Raw genomic sequence first — 16,992 nt, forward strand, 5'->3', positions numbered from 1 at the left:
GGCAAGGTTCAGGGTCGCCCCTAAATACTAAATTAGTGGCATTTAAAGAGGTGTGCAGGTCGGGACCAATCGGTCACTTCTTTTTGGCAGGTACACCCCCTATTATTTCACCCTCTAGTGGGAGGGGGGCATGAGCTTCACCCTACTTGGCTGGGCCCCCTCATCTTCAAGATGGAGGGGACTGAGATGTGTGCTTCACCTCGCCTCCCGCACCTGAGGTTGGCAAAGGTAGGCACACCTCTCTCCTAACTCGGTTTTCCCACTCATTTTCCTGCCCAAAGTGAGGGTAGAACCGTTGGGAGCTGGTTGCTGGGAGCAGCAAAGGGAATGGACAGCTTACAAAGGCGGCAGGCCCTTTAGTGCACCCAGCCCATCCTGGGGGAGGAGATATGACAGCTCTGCCCCAGATGGGCTTTGTTTCTGTAACCAGAGAGTGGAGACTCTCTACCTAGGGGTCCAGAAAACTGTCTGGTGGTGGCAAATGGCAGGGAGCCATTCAGGAACCACACCAGGGGTGATCGTATTTCAGAGAGCATCTTTAAGATGCCCTCTGAGTTCATTTTACATTAAATCCCACACAGGCATCAGTGTGGATTTAAATGTGCTGAGAACTTTGCTACCAAACGTCCCAGGTTTCAGTCAAGCCCTAATGGAGCTGTGGAGTTCTTAATGAACACCTCCAAGACCATATACTCTTTAAGGCATTACTGAACTTACAAGGCATAAGAATGGACTTTATCACTGTAGGGGTACTGTACCCTCACGTGGGGGCTAGTGCACCCTGCTAGCGGGGTGGATTACGTAGGCCCTAGGTAGAGGGATGCAAGCATGGCACACAGGGTGTGTGCCATGTCGACTCCTCACTTTCCTCTGCACCAAAAAACAAAACCTGCAATGGCAGTGTTAGGGTGCAGGGTCCCTAAGGGTGGCACAATAGGTGCCGAAGCCTTTAGATGCCTTCCCTGGTAACAATGCCTTTGATACCCATGGTACATTTTAAAAGGAGCTTACCTGTGGCCAGAGATGTTCCAATTGTGGGTACAAAGGTACAGTTTTGGGACAGAACGCAGGCTCTGGGAACTTGATTGGCAGGGACCCAGGACACAAAGTCAAAATGTATCAGATGTCAGGCAAAAATTGGGGGTAACCATTCAAAAAGGGGCACTTTCCTTGACAACAGGATAATTAGGGGAGTAACAGCCTGCTTGTGCTAAAGGAAGAAGGCGAGAGACATGTCTGCATGAGCAAATTACTCACACTTGCTGCCAAGTTTAGTCATGCCGTACTCAAGAAAAACAATGGAAGGCAGTCTGTTGTATGACACCATTTAAAAAAAGGGGGGGGGGGCTTCCTTTTGACCTTTTTGGGGGGAATGAACCAGCCTGTTGTGCTAGTTAGGGATGGAGCTAAAAGCACCTGAAGACCTGCGACTGGACCAAAGCTTGACTTTCGCCATTTTGAAAAATCCAAACATTCTGTGCAGGGTGATGGATCAAGGGAGGAGTATGATGGTGCATCTCTGAGCTAAGCAGAGAACTTTCCACCTCCAAGTTTAAACCCTTACACAAGGGAAGCACTATGAGAAGCACTGAAAGCTGCAGAAGACAAGGATGGATAGATCTGCTTGGATGGACCCTTGTCTGGACTGGTGGGACACTTCGAACTCATACTGACTTGGACCGGTGCTCTACGGCCTGGGGCACTGACCTCCTCATCCTCTCTTGGCAGCATTAGAAGGTGCTTTTTTTGCTGGAGACTCTGTAGGAGATGGTTTCTTCCGGAAATTCTGTGAGCTAACCTTGTGGGGGAATCTCCTGCCTCCTGCTGGACACAAAAATGCCCTGCAGGCTTCCTGAAGTCTTGAATGCTGAGGAGTGAAGGTAGCGAGTGTAACATGCCTTGAGGGCCATGGAGTGCTGCTGAGGAAGACCCAAAACTAACAATTTTACCAGGAGCCCTGACAGAGGAATATGTCCTAGATGTTGCAAAGACGCCTTAAAAAAGAAACAGGGGGAAGGTAGACCCTAAGCTCATCCTCAATCGCAGGGTAATAAGTAATAATCAGCGTTAGAAAAGTTCAAACATTTTGAGCCAGGGACCATCTGGCCTGGATTCCTTACAGATATCTATCTAGTAACAATGATTCAACTGTGATGGTAACTGTAATATCATGTGAGAGGTAATGCGCTATCCACTTTTCTGATGTTAAACAAGTTTTGACCACAATTTTAGGGTTCTAAAAGTAGAATTCAGATTTAAACTACTCTTTGCCAGATAAAATCAATTTTTTCACTATTCTGGAAAATGTCTGATGACTGTTGAGTTGTGCCTTTCTTGCACCACTTGGCTCACAGTGTTTCCCCAAGACGTGAATTTCAGAACAGGTCTTGGTCCTCTGGTGTAGCGTACTGGTCATTGGAATTAATCTTCCATTCTTTGATACAAATCAAATTGCAGGGGTTCTCAAATACTTTGTGAACCACTTGCATAACAAGAATAAGCATTGGCATAGCAAATAGGTTTCGCCTTTGGGACCTTATAAGTGTTTAGCCGGGGATATTGGCTTTGCCTTATGTCTTTCAACTCTGCTGTACAGAAGTCTGCAGCATGCTGAAAAGTTATAATAAAGTAGTGTCCGATGCATTTTTGTTACCTTATATATGACCAAGAAAGCATTATGTACAACTGAACGACCATATTAAAAAAGTATTAACAATAAATAATGCCTTGAGTTTTTTTGTCCTTTCAATGCTGGCAACCTCTATCTGCCTGTCCCATTGATTGCTTGTTACATATTTTTCAGTCAGTGAGAGAGTTAGTTAGTTAATCAGAGAGAGAGTTAGTCAGAGATTCAGTGAGAGTCAGTTAGTCAGTGAGTGAGTGAGAGAGTCAGTTAGTCAGTGAGTGAGAGTCAGTTAGTCAGTGAGTGAGTCAGTTAGTCAGTGAGTGAGTCAGTTAGTCAGTGAGTGAGTCAGTTAGTCAGTGAGTGAGAGTCAGTTAGTCAGTGAGTGAGAGAGTCAGTTAGTCAGTGAGTGAGAGAGTCAGTTAGTCAGTGAGTGAGTGAGAGAGTCAGTTAGTCAGTGAGTGAGTGAGAGAGTCAGTTAGTCAGTGAGTGAGAGTCAGTTAGTCAGTGAGTGAGTCAGTTAGTCAGTGAGTGAGTCAGTTAGTCAGTGAGTGAGTCAGTTAGTCAGTGAGTGAGTCAGTTAGTCAGTGAGTGAGTCAGTTAGTCAGTGAGTGAGAGTCAGTTAGTCAGTGAGTGAGAGAGTCAGTTAGTCAGTGAGTGAGAGAGTCAGTTAGTCAGTGAGTGAGTGAGAGAGTCAGTTAGTCAGTGAGTGAGTGAGAGAGTCAGTTAGTCAGTGAGTGAGTGAGAGAGTCAGTTAGTCAGTGAGTGAGAGTCAGTTAGTCAGTGAGTGAGTCAGTTAGTCAGTGAGTGAGTCAGTTAGTCAGTGAGTGAGTCAGTTAGTCAGTGAGTGAGAGTCAGTTAGTCAGTGAGTGAGAGAGTCAGTTAGTCAGTGAGTGAGAGAGTCAGTTAGTCAGTGAGTGAGTGAGAGAGTCAGTTAGTCAGTGAGTGAGTGAGAGAGTCAGTTAGTCAGTGCGTGAGTGAGAGAGTCAGTTAGTCAGTGCGTGAGTGAGTCAGCGAGTCAGCGAGTGAGCGAGAGAGCGAGAGAGAGTGAGAGAGCGAGAGAGAGCGAGAGTCAGTCAGTAAGAGTCAGTCAGTAAGAGTCAGTCAGTGAGAGAGTCAGTCAGTGAGAGAGTCAGTCAGTGAGAGAGTCAGTCAGTGAGAGAGTCAGTCAGTGAGAGAGTCAGTCAGTCAGTGAGAGAGTCAGTCAGTCAGTGAGAGAGTCAGTCAGTCAGTGAGAGAGTCAGTCAGTCAGTGAGAGAGTCAGTCAGTCAGTGAGAGAGTCAGTCAGTCAGTGAGAGAGTCAGTCAGTCAGTGAGAGAGTCAGTCAGTCAGTGAGAGAGTCAGTCAGTCAGTGAGAGAGTCAGTCAGTCAGTGAGAGAGTCAGGCAGTCAGTGAGAGAGTCAGTCAGTCAGTGAGAGAGTCAGTCAGTCAGTGAGAGAGTCAGGCAGTCAGTGAGAGAGTCAGTGAGAGAGTCAGTCAGTGAGAGAGTCAGTCAGTCAGTGAGAGAGTCAGTGAGAGAGACAGTCAGTGAGAGAGACAGTCAGTGAGCGAGACAGTCAGTGAGCGAGACAGTCAGTGAGCGAGACAGTCAGTGAGCGAGACAGTCAGTGAGCGAGACAGTCAGTGAGCGAGACAGTCAGTGAGCGAGACAGTCAGTGAGCGAGACAGTCAGTGAGCGAGACAGTCAGTGAGCGAGACAGTCAGTGAGCGAGACAGTCAGTGAGCGAGACAGTCAGTGAGCGAGACAGTCAGTGAGCGAGACAGTCAGTGAGCGAGACAGTCAGTGAGCGAGACAGTCAGTGAGCGAGACAGTCAGTGAGCGAGACAGTCAGTGAGAGAGACAGTCAGTGAGAGAGACAGTCAGTGAGAGAGACAGTCAGTGAGAGAGACAGTCAGTGAGAGAGACAGTCAGTGAGAGAGACAGTCAGTGAGAGAGACAGTCAGTGAGAGAGTGAAAGAGTCAGTGAGAGAGAGTGAAAGAGTCAGTGAGAGAGAGTGAAAGAGTCAGTGAGAGAGAGTGAAAGAGTCAGTGAGAGAGAGTGAAAGAGTCAGTGAGAGAGAGTGAAAGTCAGTGAGAGAGAGTGAAAGAGTCAGTGAGAGAGAGTGAAAGAGTCAGTGAGAGAGAGTGAGAGTCAGTGAGAGAGAGTGAGAGTCAGTGAGAGAGAGTGAAAGAGTCAGTGAGAGAGAGTGAGAGTCAGTGAGAGAGAGAGTTAGAGAGAGAGAGTGAGAGAGAGTTAGAGAGAGAGAGTGAGAGAGTGAGTTAGTGAGAGTCAATGAGAGAGAGTGAGAGAGTGAGAGTCAGTGAGAGAGTGAGTCAAAGAGTCAGTCAGTGATAGAGAGAGTCAGACAGTGAGTCAGACAGTGAGTCAGTCAGTGAGAGTCAGTGAGAGTCAGTGAGAGTCAGTGAGAGTCAGTGAGAGTCAGTGAGAGTCAGTGAGAGTCAGTGAGAGTCAGTGAGAGTCAGTGAGAGTCAGTGAGAGTCAGTGAGAGTCAGTGAGAGTCAGTGAGAGTCAGTGAGAGTCAGTGAGAGTCAGTGAGAGTCAGTGAGAGTCAGTCAGTGAGAGTCAGTCAGTGAGAGTCAGTCAGTGAGAGTCAGTCAGTGAGAGTCAGTCAGTGAGAGTCAGTCAGTGAGAGTCAGTCAGTGAGAGTCAGTCAGTGAGAGTCAGTCAGTGAGAGTCAGTCAGTGAGAGTCAGTCAGTGAGAGTCAGTCAGTGAGAGTCAGTCAGTGAGAGTCAGTCAGTGAGAGTCAGTCAGTGAGAGTCAGTCAGTGAGAGTCAGTCAGTGAGAGTCAGTCAGTGAGAGTCAGACAGTGAGAGTCAGACAGTGAGAGTCAGACAGTGAGAGTCAGACAGTGAGAGTCAGACAGTGAGAGTCAGACAGTGAGAGTCAGACAGTGAGAGTCAGTCAGTGAGAGTCAGTCAGTGAGAGAGTCAGTCAGTGAGAGTGAGAGAGTCAGTCAGTGAGCGAGTGAGAGAGTGAGTCAGTGAGAGCCAGTCAGTGAGAGTCAGTCAAAGAGAGAGTCAGTCAAAGAGAGAGTCAGTCAGTGAGAGAGAGAGCAAGAGTCAGTGAGAAAGTCAGTCAAGGAGAGAGAGTCAGTCAGTCAGTGAGTGAGAGAGAGAGAGAGAGTCAATCAGTCAGTGAGAGTCAGTCAGTGAGAGAGAGTGAGAGAGTCAGTCATTCAGTCAGTGAGAGTCAGTCAGTGGGCATCTTTCACTTCTTTTCAGAACCTGACCCACTGACTCTATGGAGCTCATTGAATTTGTTGAGCTCCTCTGTGAGAGTTCTGCCCTGCCAATACGCCTACCCACTCACGTACCCTTGTGGACATCCCATCTAGCACCCAGTTACGTAGATAATGCTATTGGAGTGGGAACCATACACCATGCCAGCAGAAAGGTAGCAATTTATCCACTCTGGATAACCAAGGCATGAAGCCCATCGTTGGTCTCATACTGGTCCTGGCATTGTGGTAGCAATGCTAGACATATTGCAAGCATCTATGGCATGGCGATGCACACGTACCCTTGTGGACATCCCATCTAGCACCCAGTTACGTAGATAATGCTATTGGAGTGGGAACCATACACCATGCCAGCAGAAAGGTAGCAATTTATCCACTCTGGATAACCAAGGCATGAAGCCCATCGTTGGTCTCATACTGGTCCTGGCATTGTGGTAGCAATGCTAGACATATTGCAAGCATCTATGGCATGGCGATGCACACCCCAGTAAAACGCTGGCATTTCCTGGTTTATTACAGATAGCCCTAGCACAATGATGTTCATCCTTGGAAAGTTGCCCGCCCTAGCATACAAGTGGTACATGGCAAGAAAGGCAGAGTCTATCCATGTGCGGCAATCATACATATGAATACTGCATGCAAAAGAAAACTTGGTATTTTGGTATCAAAAGTACTTATTAATAGTAAAAAAATATATATGCATCTCAGGAAAAGTTCTTTACAAAAATAGAGTAAACATTTGTTTGGGTGAAATGGGTTTATAGTTCCAGAACCAAAAGATATTTGATGGCCAAATGTGACTTTTTAAAAAAAATACTAACAGGCTTAGGTTTGGAGACAAAATGATTGCATTTATAAGTATATATTTAAATGCTTATTTCAGTGATCATCTCTACCGCGGTGTGAACCCCATATATGTAACAGATCGGCTGTCTGAATCTGTAAACTCTCCTTAACCTAGCAACAGCACTATCGAATTAGCCTGTAAAATAAGTCCAGCTCCGTTGTACAGGCTGAGATTACAAGGCTTATCTACATTTTTAAAACTGTCCAACCCTCACCTTTACATGGATATTCTCGTTCATAACATGACTGAAAATCCAGCTAGAAGGGGCGGGATAGAAATATAAAAAAAAAGTGTGGATTGCAGTACATGAGAAATTACATTTTCTCAACGGCTTGAGTCTTTGGCTTCCCAAACATTTTGTTGGGAAATTGTGTGAAAACAGAATAATTGTGCCACCTTTTTCTGATATCTATCCACCAGCAGGGATATCAGGAACCCATCAGGGCAGGGTTAGGCTTGCTTGGCGCACCACGAAGTACTGAAATATTTAAGAGTGCCTTCAGAGCTCATGGCTTTTAGCAAATGTGTGAAGTGATGTTGCAGAATTCAATATTTGACCCAATTTTGACCAAATCTATCGGAGTGTGGGAGCTAATTTACTTCATGCAATCCTTGCAGCTCAGGTCAGGTATTAGGTCACATCCCTTTCAAACGTCATCTGCTTCCACTTATTTAGCAGGATAAATGTGCTCAATGTACTTAACTGAAGGCTGCCTGCAGCCTTTTGATACATTCTGTCAGATAATGTTTGTCATCTGTGACGTGAATGGGCACCACAATATTTAAAATTTAAAACTAAAAATGAAATCACCCCATCTCAAGTCCCCTGGATCCTGCTGCAACTAAACAACTTGTTGGTGTGACTAGTGAGAGCACTGAAGGTTTTGAGAGACTTATTTCAGGTAGTGAGCAGTAGCAGACGTGGGCAATGTCCTCTAAAGATAAGCTTTAGGACACTGCACTTTTTATTTTTAACTAAGCATAATTTGCCACCCCTAGTTGCTCGTTTAGTAGACCGATTTAATAGAATAGAGTCCTGCTTTACCATTTTCAAAGCATAACACAGTCAATGTTTTTTTTTTTTTTTTTTAAGACCTTTATTGTCCAAAACAAACACAATACACAGCGTTCAGCCGACAACCCCGGGGCAGGCCGCCATTAAGTGATCAGACACTTTGCTCAAGTTTTAACACAGCCTTTCAGCCGCCATCCCTGGGGCGCGGCGGCAGGTTCCTGTCACCCCTGTGGGTTTGACTACCGCTCATTCCGAATCACTGAGGTCTATTTTCTCTGAAAACATTGAACTCTTAACCAACTAGTAGTTACCACTTTCGGTCCCTTATGCTCCTGTCTATATGAAGTGTGTCCCCGTTTGGTCCTGAACAGGCCCCCCCGTGCCCCCGTGCGCCCGCCCAATGTCTGTGGGTATTCTGATCCCCCCTCCATGCGCAGTGTCCTCCCCCTTGCCCTCGCTGTCATATGTACCCCCCTCCGCTCCTCCCAGCTGCTTGTGTACCCTCCCTCCTGCGGAATGCGACCTGTCTCCCCTCCCCTTACTCCAATGGGTCATCCTCTTCCTCCTCATCGGAAGTCAGTGACTCCTCCTCTTCCAGTGGTGCACACAGGTCCCCCCTAAATGTATTCCATGGGAGCCACAACTTGTTCCACTTACGCGGGCAGGCTCTAAGGGTGTATATCGTTCTCTCCACCAACATGACCCTGTCCATGGTCGCGCACCACTGTGTTAGCGTCGGGGTGGTTTCCGCCCCCCACTTCTGTGCTATGTCCCTTTTGGCGATCACCATACCCAATGTGGCCCATTGCCGCCCGTGTCTGGTGAGGTCTGTGGGTTCCCATACGTTGAGTAGACATCTCCGAGGGGCCGGAGTCAGGGATACCTCCAAAGCCTGTGAAATGGTCCTCATGACCTGTCTCCAAAACTCCTGAATGCGGGGGCAGTCCCATAGAGTGTGGTATAGTGTCCCTTCCTCCCCGCAACCGCGCAGGCAGTACGGATTTTGTGTTCTGTGGATTGCGTGTAGCAGCGTACGTGTGTAGTACACCCTGTGCAAAATTTTAAGTTGCACAAGGCGGAATCTCGCTGAAATGGCCACCTCCCTGGGTGCCGCCAACGCCTCATTCCATTCCGACTCGTTCATGTCCCCCACTTCCTCCACCCACTTGGCTTTTAGCGCTATGGTCGGGTCCGGCAGGTTATTGACTAGTTTACGATACGTGAGGGAGGTCGCTCTCTCCTGCATGAAGTCCGTGAGCAGCCTATCCTCTAAGGGAGATGCTTCCGGTGGTGTCGTACCTCCGGGAATGGCGGTTAGTAAAGCATGCCTCACCTGTATATACCGATATTGCTCCGTGGGTCCCATCTCATATTGCTGTCGCAGTTGGTCGAAGGGGATCACATTACCCCCCTCCCACAAATCGCCCACTGTGGATATGCCTATGGTGTCCCACGCTGCAAAGCCCTTGCTACTCCTCAAATTACCCAGTGCCCTCGCGTCCCATAAAGGGGTCAGTCTTGTGATCGTCCCTTTCCATCCCAGTTTCGCCTGTGCCCTATGCCACAGCGACACAGCGAGCCTCGTGGGTCCGATGAGTGTACGCGCCTTACGCAGGTCATAAAGTGGGGCCAGGATGGTGTTGGTACCCAGCTGTAATCTGTCCGCCCGGTATGCCGGGTCGTTCTGGGGAGCATGCAACCACTGGTTAATGGATTTCAAGTGGGCGGCCCAATAATAGAGCTGCAGGTTTGGTAGCGCTATCCCTCCATCATACCACCCCCTATGCAGTTTGGCCTGAGCTATCCTCGCCGGGCGGTTACTCCACATCAGACCACCGACCACCGCGGCCACCGTCCTGAAATACCTATCGTGGACCGGGTACGGGGTATTCTCCAGAATGTACAGGAACCGGGGCAGCGACATCATCTTGTAGAGTGCCGCTCTACCCAGCAATGTCAGCGGTAGCGCCGCCCAGAATTTAACATCCTGTTTAAGGCGGTCAAGGGGTGGCGATAAATTCTTACGAAAGAATTCCACCGGATCCCTCGTGACATGGATCCCCAGGTAACGGAACGAAGATCCCGCCAGTTTGAGAGGGCACATGTCTCCCAGATCGGGGGACGGGCCCTGCAGTACATACAGCTCCGACTTGTTCCAATTCAGAGTATACCCCGACACCTTCCCCTGCTCGTCACAGATGTGCAGTAATGCCGGCACTCCCCTTTCTGGCTCCGATAAATACACCAACATGTCGTCTGCGTACAGAGACAGTCTGTCCTCCCAACCCTCCGCCCAAACAATCCCCCTTAGCAATGGTGTGGTTCTTATCAGGGTCGCTAGGGGTTCCAATGCTATTGCGAAAAGCAATGGCGAGAGCGGGCAGCCTTGACGAGTGCCTCGACCCAATCGGAACGTCCGGGAGATATGGCCGTTGGCGACCACGTGTGCCAATGGCTCGGTATATAGCAGACGGATCCAGGCCACGAATTTCGGGCCAACCCCCATACGCCCCAGGACTTCGAACAGATACTCCCACTCCACCATATCAAACGCCATTTTAGCGTCCAGTGCCAGGATCACCGCCTTTTCTGTCAGTGTGTCAGCCTTCGCCAGCACATTATGTACCCTACGTAGGTTGAGAGCGGTGTTCCTGTGGGGCATGAAGCCCGACTGGTCTGGGTGTATTAGGTGGGGCAGGACGGCCATCAACCGCGTGGCGAGGAGTTTGGCCAAGATCTTAAGTTCGGCGTTAATCAGGGAGATGGGGCGGTACGACCCGCACTCCTCCGGTGCCTTACCGGGCTTAGGTATTGCGATTATGGCCGCCACCCTCTGATCCACCGGTAGCAAGGCCCGTTCTAGGCTGTCGTGGTACATATCCAGCAAGGGCCCACCAAGCCCATCCGCTGCGGACTGGAACCACTCTATCGGGACGCCATTAGGTCCCGTCGCCTTCCCCGGCCTGACTGCGTGAATCGCCCTTTGAACCTCCTCCTTTGTGATAGCCGCTTCTAGTTCCGCTCCCTCCTCCGGGGAGAGCGTGGGCATGGGGATATTCTCCAGTGCCGCCCTCGCCATATCCGCTGTCACTGTATCTGCTTGCGTGTACACCCCTTCAAAGTAGTCAGCTAGTGTCTCGACTATTTCCTCCGGGCATGCGCTTAACCGCCCTTGTTCATCACGAATGCGTTGTATTCCTCTGGCACTGCCTCCCCTCTTGTCTAGCCATGCCAACATTCTCCCCGCCTTGTCCCCTATGTCGTATATTCTATGGGCCGTGTCGGTGATCTGTGACATCGTCTGCAATTTAATATGTTCCCTAAGCTTTTGTTGGTGCAGGTGAACCGTCTGGGCGGTGTCCGGCGTGGGATCTGCCTCGTGTGTGTCTGTTGCCTCCTGCAGTGCCAACTCCAGTTCCGACCGTTCCCGATGCTTTTCCCTAATGTGCCCTGTTATAGCGGCAATGGCCTGTCCCCGCAGCACCGTCTTATATGCTTCCCAGAGGGTGGCCGCTGACTCCACTGACTCAGTGTTCTCCCGAAAGTAGTGAGATGTCGCTGTTTTGAGTGTCTTACTAACCTTAGGGATGGCAAGGTACGAAGCGTGTATTGGGTATATTCTTTTACGATTCCGTTCCTGCGTCGAGAGCTCGATAGTGATGGGTGAGTGGTCTGATATCCCTCTAGGGTGTATCTCAGCAGTTTCAATATGTGGTATACCCCCACCCAGCGCCATGAAGTAGTCAATCCGTGTCAGACTGTTGTGTACCGTGGAATGGTAAGTGTATTGCCTCGCAGATATCGCCATATGTCGATCAGTCCCAGCGCCGTCATATATTTCTGCAACTGGGAGGGACCGGCCGCACGTGCCATCACGGGCATTCTGTCTGTAGTGGGATCGAGTATTGCGTTGAAGTCTCCCCCTATTATCGTGTCTCCCTCAGGCAGACGCAGCAGGAATTTACCCAGCTCCGGAAGCATGACCGAGTGTAGTGCCGGAGGGATATACACGGAGACCACGTTCAATAGCCTCCCCTCCCATTGGCCCTGGAGCGCCGCGAAGCATCCCTGCGCATCCACCTTGGTGCTAAGTGTAATAAACTGAGCTGACTTCTTCAACAGAATGCCCACTCCCCTCGAACCTGTGGAGAACTCTGAGTGTGTCACCATCCTGTAACCTTTTCTATCAAGCGCCTTTGTCGCAGACCCTGTAAGGTGCGTCTCCTGGAGGAGCACCAAAGCTGGCCCCATTCTCCTCACCGCATTCAGCACCAACCCCCTTTTGATCTTGTCCCCCAACCCTCGCACATTCCAGGACATGAGCTTGAGCAGCGTTACTTGGGCTCGCTGCGTCACCTCCTCAGCTGCTCGTGATTGTATGGCCTGCATTGTGTGTTGTGTGATACGAGGCGTAGGAGCCGGGCCCTCGGCACAGGGTGCGCCCGCCCAGTGTCAGACCCAGGGTGTGTATCTGTACCAGTGGAACATTAGACCTTGCTCGCGGAACTACTATAACATGTGAACAACCCCTACCCCCCACCTTCCTCCCTGCTTCCCTGCCTAACGGACTTACAACCGCCCGCCTCCCCAACTTAGCAGAGTGCTTAACCCATCCCATCAACAGTGTACTTGCGTGCTGGGGTGGAGAATCTTCCGGAGCAGGCGACATCCCTGCCCCCCAGTCCTCCAGGCCCAGCTCTCAGGCTTGTCCTCCCGCTAGAGTACATCTTAACGGGCAATTAACCAGCGTCTCATGTAGAATTAGCTTTCCACCCCTCCTTCAGCGCCTTGACTGTTCAATGCCGGTGAGGTATTCCTTCCTTCCCTGCCGGGTGACCGTGATTCAGGAGGCCTGTCGTTTCTGTGTGTCCGGTCCTGTCTCTTCGTGCGACGAGAGTGATTCGTGGATCTCCAACCCTCCAACCAGTCCTGCGCTGCCTCCGGCGACTCAAAGAACCAGGCCTTGCCCTCTGCTTCCACTCGGAGACGCGCCGGGAAGATCATGGAGTACGGCAGTTCCTTCGCCCTCAGTGCTTTCTTGACTTCCAAGAAGGTCTTCCTTCTGCGTGCCACCTCAGCAGTGTAATCCGGGAAGAAGGCGATAGACGAGTCTTGAATACGGACAGGTGGGGAAACTCTCGCCGCCTGCAGGATGGCGTCCCTGTCTCGGAAGTTGAATAGTCTTGCAAGGATAGGCCGAGGGGTCGCCCCCGGTTTGGGCGTTCCACCAGGCACTCTATGGGCCCTCTCCACCGAAAAGAAGCTAGAGAGGCCCTTCGGCTGCAGGTGTGTCTTGATCAGGTCCTCCACAAATAGGTCGGTTGCCCCCTTCCCTTCCGACTCCGGCACTCCCAAAATGCGGACGTTGTTCCTCCTCGAGCGCCCTTCCTGATCGTCCATCTTGTCTCTGAGGAATTTGTTTTCGGCCGCCATTTTCTCCATTGCGAGCTGTAATTCAGAAACATCCTCCACCAGGGACTTCGTCACCACCTCCACCTGCTTTACTCTTTCAGACATCTTGTGAAGGTCGGCTCTGATCAGGGTGACTTCCGTAGCAGTGGAGCCCACAGTGGTCTGCACCTGTGCTAAGGCACGCATCACATCCTCCAGCGTCGGTTTCTTCGTGCCCTCCCCCTCTCGAGGCCCGCCCGACGAAGTACGGGACTCCACCGGTGGCTGGGCGCCTTTATCGTATGCAAACTTGTCCAGTTTTGCCTGAACTGCGTTGCTTTTGGGGCCTCTCCCTGACATGGCCCGTCTCGTGGCTGCCCCACTTCTGGATCGTGTGGTCGTCGTGTCCTCAGGCTCTGTCCGCCAGGTGCAAGCGACGGCCCCCCTCCCAGCCTCCAAAAATTGCTATCCGGCTGCAACTGTCCCGTGGTCACTTAAGGTCAGGATCACTTCAAGGGGGGGGAGGCAGCCAGGATCCCGGCGGTGTAAGCAGCGCCTCCGGCACTAAGTCCTGAGCTGCCCCAGTGCACAGGTTATTGGGGTGCCCCTGCGTAGTTCTAGCAGCCTCCGTCCCACTTGGCTGTCCCCACACTCCGCCTCACACCGCCAGTGTCTCGCTGTGGGGGGGCCCCGCCGCCAGGGGGTGCAGACTGTGTATGCTAGATGCCCACGTGTGATTCCGGCAGCTTATTGATCCTCGTCAGGGGGGCCCTTCTGATTGTGCCTGGCCTCCACCACCTTGCTCCAGGTATCCTGCGGGGGGGGGGGGAAGGGGGGGCCCCCAGTGCTGCCCTTCACTCCCTACCGTACGTTGCTCGCCGGCTCTCTTTCTGTTTGCTCTTGGTGTGACTGGAGAGTCGGGCGTCGCAGCCTCAGTCCGGGGGCTTCCCCGAGGTCCCGGCGGGGCGCCGGTATGTCTTCCGCGCCCGGCGCTGGGCGCCTGTGTATCGCCGCTACCTCCTTCCGCTGCGGCGTCCCCAGGTCCCGGGCACCGACCACTTCCTGCTCCCGAGCCCCGCCTACACCTCACTTCCGCCCGGTCTACAGTTCCAGGGCAGGCCGCGGCTCTCCACCTCACGCAGGCCCCACCGCGCCGGATCGTCCTCCGTCAGTCGCGGGTGTTCGTCAGCCCGTCAGACGCCTCTGCGGGATTCCGCCCGGCTCCGGACCCGGTCAGCCCCACCGGGGTGAATAATTGAAACGGATCAGTGCGGCGGATCAACGGGGGATATCGCCTCTCTCACGGAGCTCCGCTAGTAAGCTGCCGCCATGCTCGGCTGCTAGCCACGCCCCCTTATTTTTTATTTTTAAGTTCTGCTGCCCATTGCAATTCATCGAGCAGAATCTGGTTTATCATTGATAAAGTTTGACTTTGTCTGCGAAGTAGTTTTCCACAAGTCTTCAATATATAAGCAGGAAATAGATTAGAAAAGCACTAGATTCTCATCACACTCTAGTGTAGCAAAGTCAAGCGAGTGAATGAAATCAAAGTCAAGCAAGCGCGTCCAAGCAGCCCCAAAAGGGAAAGCTACCCTGAAACAGAACAGATGGTACCCTGCGCGCCCCTGCTCACTCCCGCAAGCTGCAGGCCGCCACACGCACGAGTGACGGTCTGGAGTTATTGCAAGAGGCCCTCTCCTAGAGCAACGCATGCACGCTGCGCTGGGCGAGACCTAAAAACAGCCATTTAAGCCAATCCAATATTTGCTCATTCAAGTCAACCCCTGATCTGGTGTACTTCAACAAAGACAGTAACATATGCATAAAATTAAATCTGTGAAGCTACCAGACTAATTTGAGAGCAAACCGCAAATCTGAGCTTTCATCAGTGAACATCAACCTTCAGGCTACGCCTAAAGAGTTGTCAGGAAGATTGGAATAGCTATTAAATTAGACATTTGGGGCCATATGCATGAATGCATATTCCCATAGACACAGAAGGCGCAAAACACTTTGATACTTCTGGCCCTTGGATTCCCCAGCCCAGCCCCCCCCAACACACACACACCCCCAAGCATCACATTTGTGCTTCTGATTTCAGTTTCATGATGATTAAAGCTGTGGTGGCAACCAGAACTAGCCAGTTTCAGATAATCAATTACAAACTGTAATCATTAATGTTTGTTAATAGGATTATTCACAATAAATATCTAGGCCTGTTTAATGATATATATGTGTAAGCTACCAAGCAGTGCTACATGTAAAATGCCAGACCATTTTGAATACATCTCTACTGTAACCAAAAGGACCTTAAACACTTCTTTCAATTTCCCATCTATTTAAGGTCGCAAATATTTGCACATCTGCAAACACTGGAACATAAAGAATACATATTATGGCAGATTTTGAGCTTTTCCACCCCTTAGGGGTTATGCACCTGTCACTCTCTCTTAACCACTTGGTATTATTCGACAAGACTTCAGATATGGTGTTTAATCTTCACATTTAATTGCCCATTTGGCTTGGAAGTTCAGGCAAAAGACCATGCAAGTTACAAGCAGTGTCAATGTCATCCTGAAAGCACTGTAAAGCACTGACGACTAAAACCCTAACAAAACCAAAAAGAACAAATACTACCTGTCCCCCAGGGTCTTAGCCCAACACTTTCCTCACAAAAAAACAGGTTAGTCAAAGCATCTGAAGATGCTCCTTTACAAAGACACCAAACAGGCTTACCTCTCTGCTAATCAAAACAAAAAAGATACAGCACAGTATTCATGTAGATGAATATTCAAAGGGTAGAGATAGCGGCCCACATGATAGATCTTATTTTTTGAGGTAACTGAATGTGGGAATAATTTTTTTAATGCATCACTAACAAGGTAAAATTGAGAACCACTTTAACTCATGCTGGTGTCGTGTATTTCTATAGGTCCTGAATCCATCCCCCTATTCTGGTTAAACTACCTAGCTAGTTAACTAACAGTCAGCCCATGAGGCAAGAAATCCCCCATGATGCAGATACCGTTATCTGACGCAGTCACACTACGGCACAGGAACGTGTTATCTGATTAGGTCATAACGCTTGAGATCTAATTAGACAAGCGACATTCCTCCAGCCCCTGATAAGGCATACGACGTTCTCATAACAAATCAAACCTATGACAACCTGGAAAATCCGTGCGGCCATTGTTTTGATTTCACAGAGAACTTTTGCAAAAGAATGTGCTAACGAGCAAGTCGTATGACATCTTTATTGACGTACCTATGTCCATCCTTACGTCAATCTCGGCACCTTTAAGGTATAAATATTGCCGACCTTGCCCTATGCAAACACACGCGTGGTGACAAGACGGAGCAGCCATACTTGCCGAAGCCGAGAGCAGAAGCAGACCCCGCTGGCAGCAGCCCCGCCTTCCTGACGCGCTGAGAGACGCGCTGCTATCTCAAGCCGAGAGACCCAGCACCGGCGCTTCTGGGCAGCCCTCGCAGGCAGCCTGGAATATCGAGAGCAGAGAAAGAGATACCATTCCTCATTCATCCTAAATTCCAGGTACAGAACTGAATAACCCCTCACAGAGAATTCTTTAGTTATTCACTTGGCAAAAACAAACTTAACTTAAACTGTAACTTTCTATTCCCGCCCACGCATTAGACTTAGGTCAGGTACACGAGGTAGGCGTATTTAGAAACACCAGTTGAGTACGTTTAGTCAAATGTATATGTGTATGTAAATATATTTTAATCATTTTAAACATCATATGGCTCAGAAACCATATCAATGTTTTTACAGTATTATTTTATACTATTGCTTTTAATGTATGCACTTAACTATAAGTATTGCAATAATATCGATCCATTTCTCTTGTACGAGA

At 49.9% G+C, this 16,992-nt stretch overlaps 1 protein-coding gene across 2 annotated transcripts in view; it reads right to left on the reverse strand.

The window, feature by feature from the left end:
• The window catches only part of SAMTOR (S-adenosylmethionine sensor upstream of mTORC1), a 122,414-nt gene that overhangs the window by 73,258 nt on the left and 32,164 nt on the right, over positions 1–16,992 (reverse strand). The gene's annotated exons all lie outside the window — the stretch shown is intronic.

The sequence above is a fragment of the Lissotriton helveticus genome, chromosome 1_1 (genome assembly GCF_964261635.1).
Source record: "Lissotriton helveticus chromosome 1_1, aLisHel1.1, whole genome shotgun sequence".
NCBI classification, from domain to species: domain Eukaryota; kingdom Metazoa; phylum Chordata; class Amphibia; order Caudata; family Salamandridae; genus Lissotriton; species Lissotriton helveticus.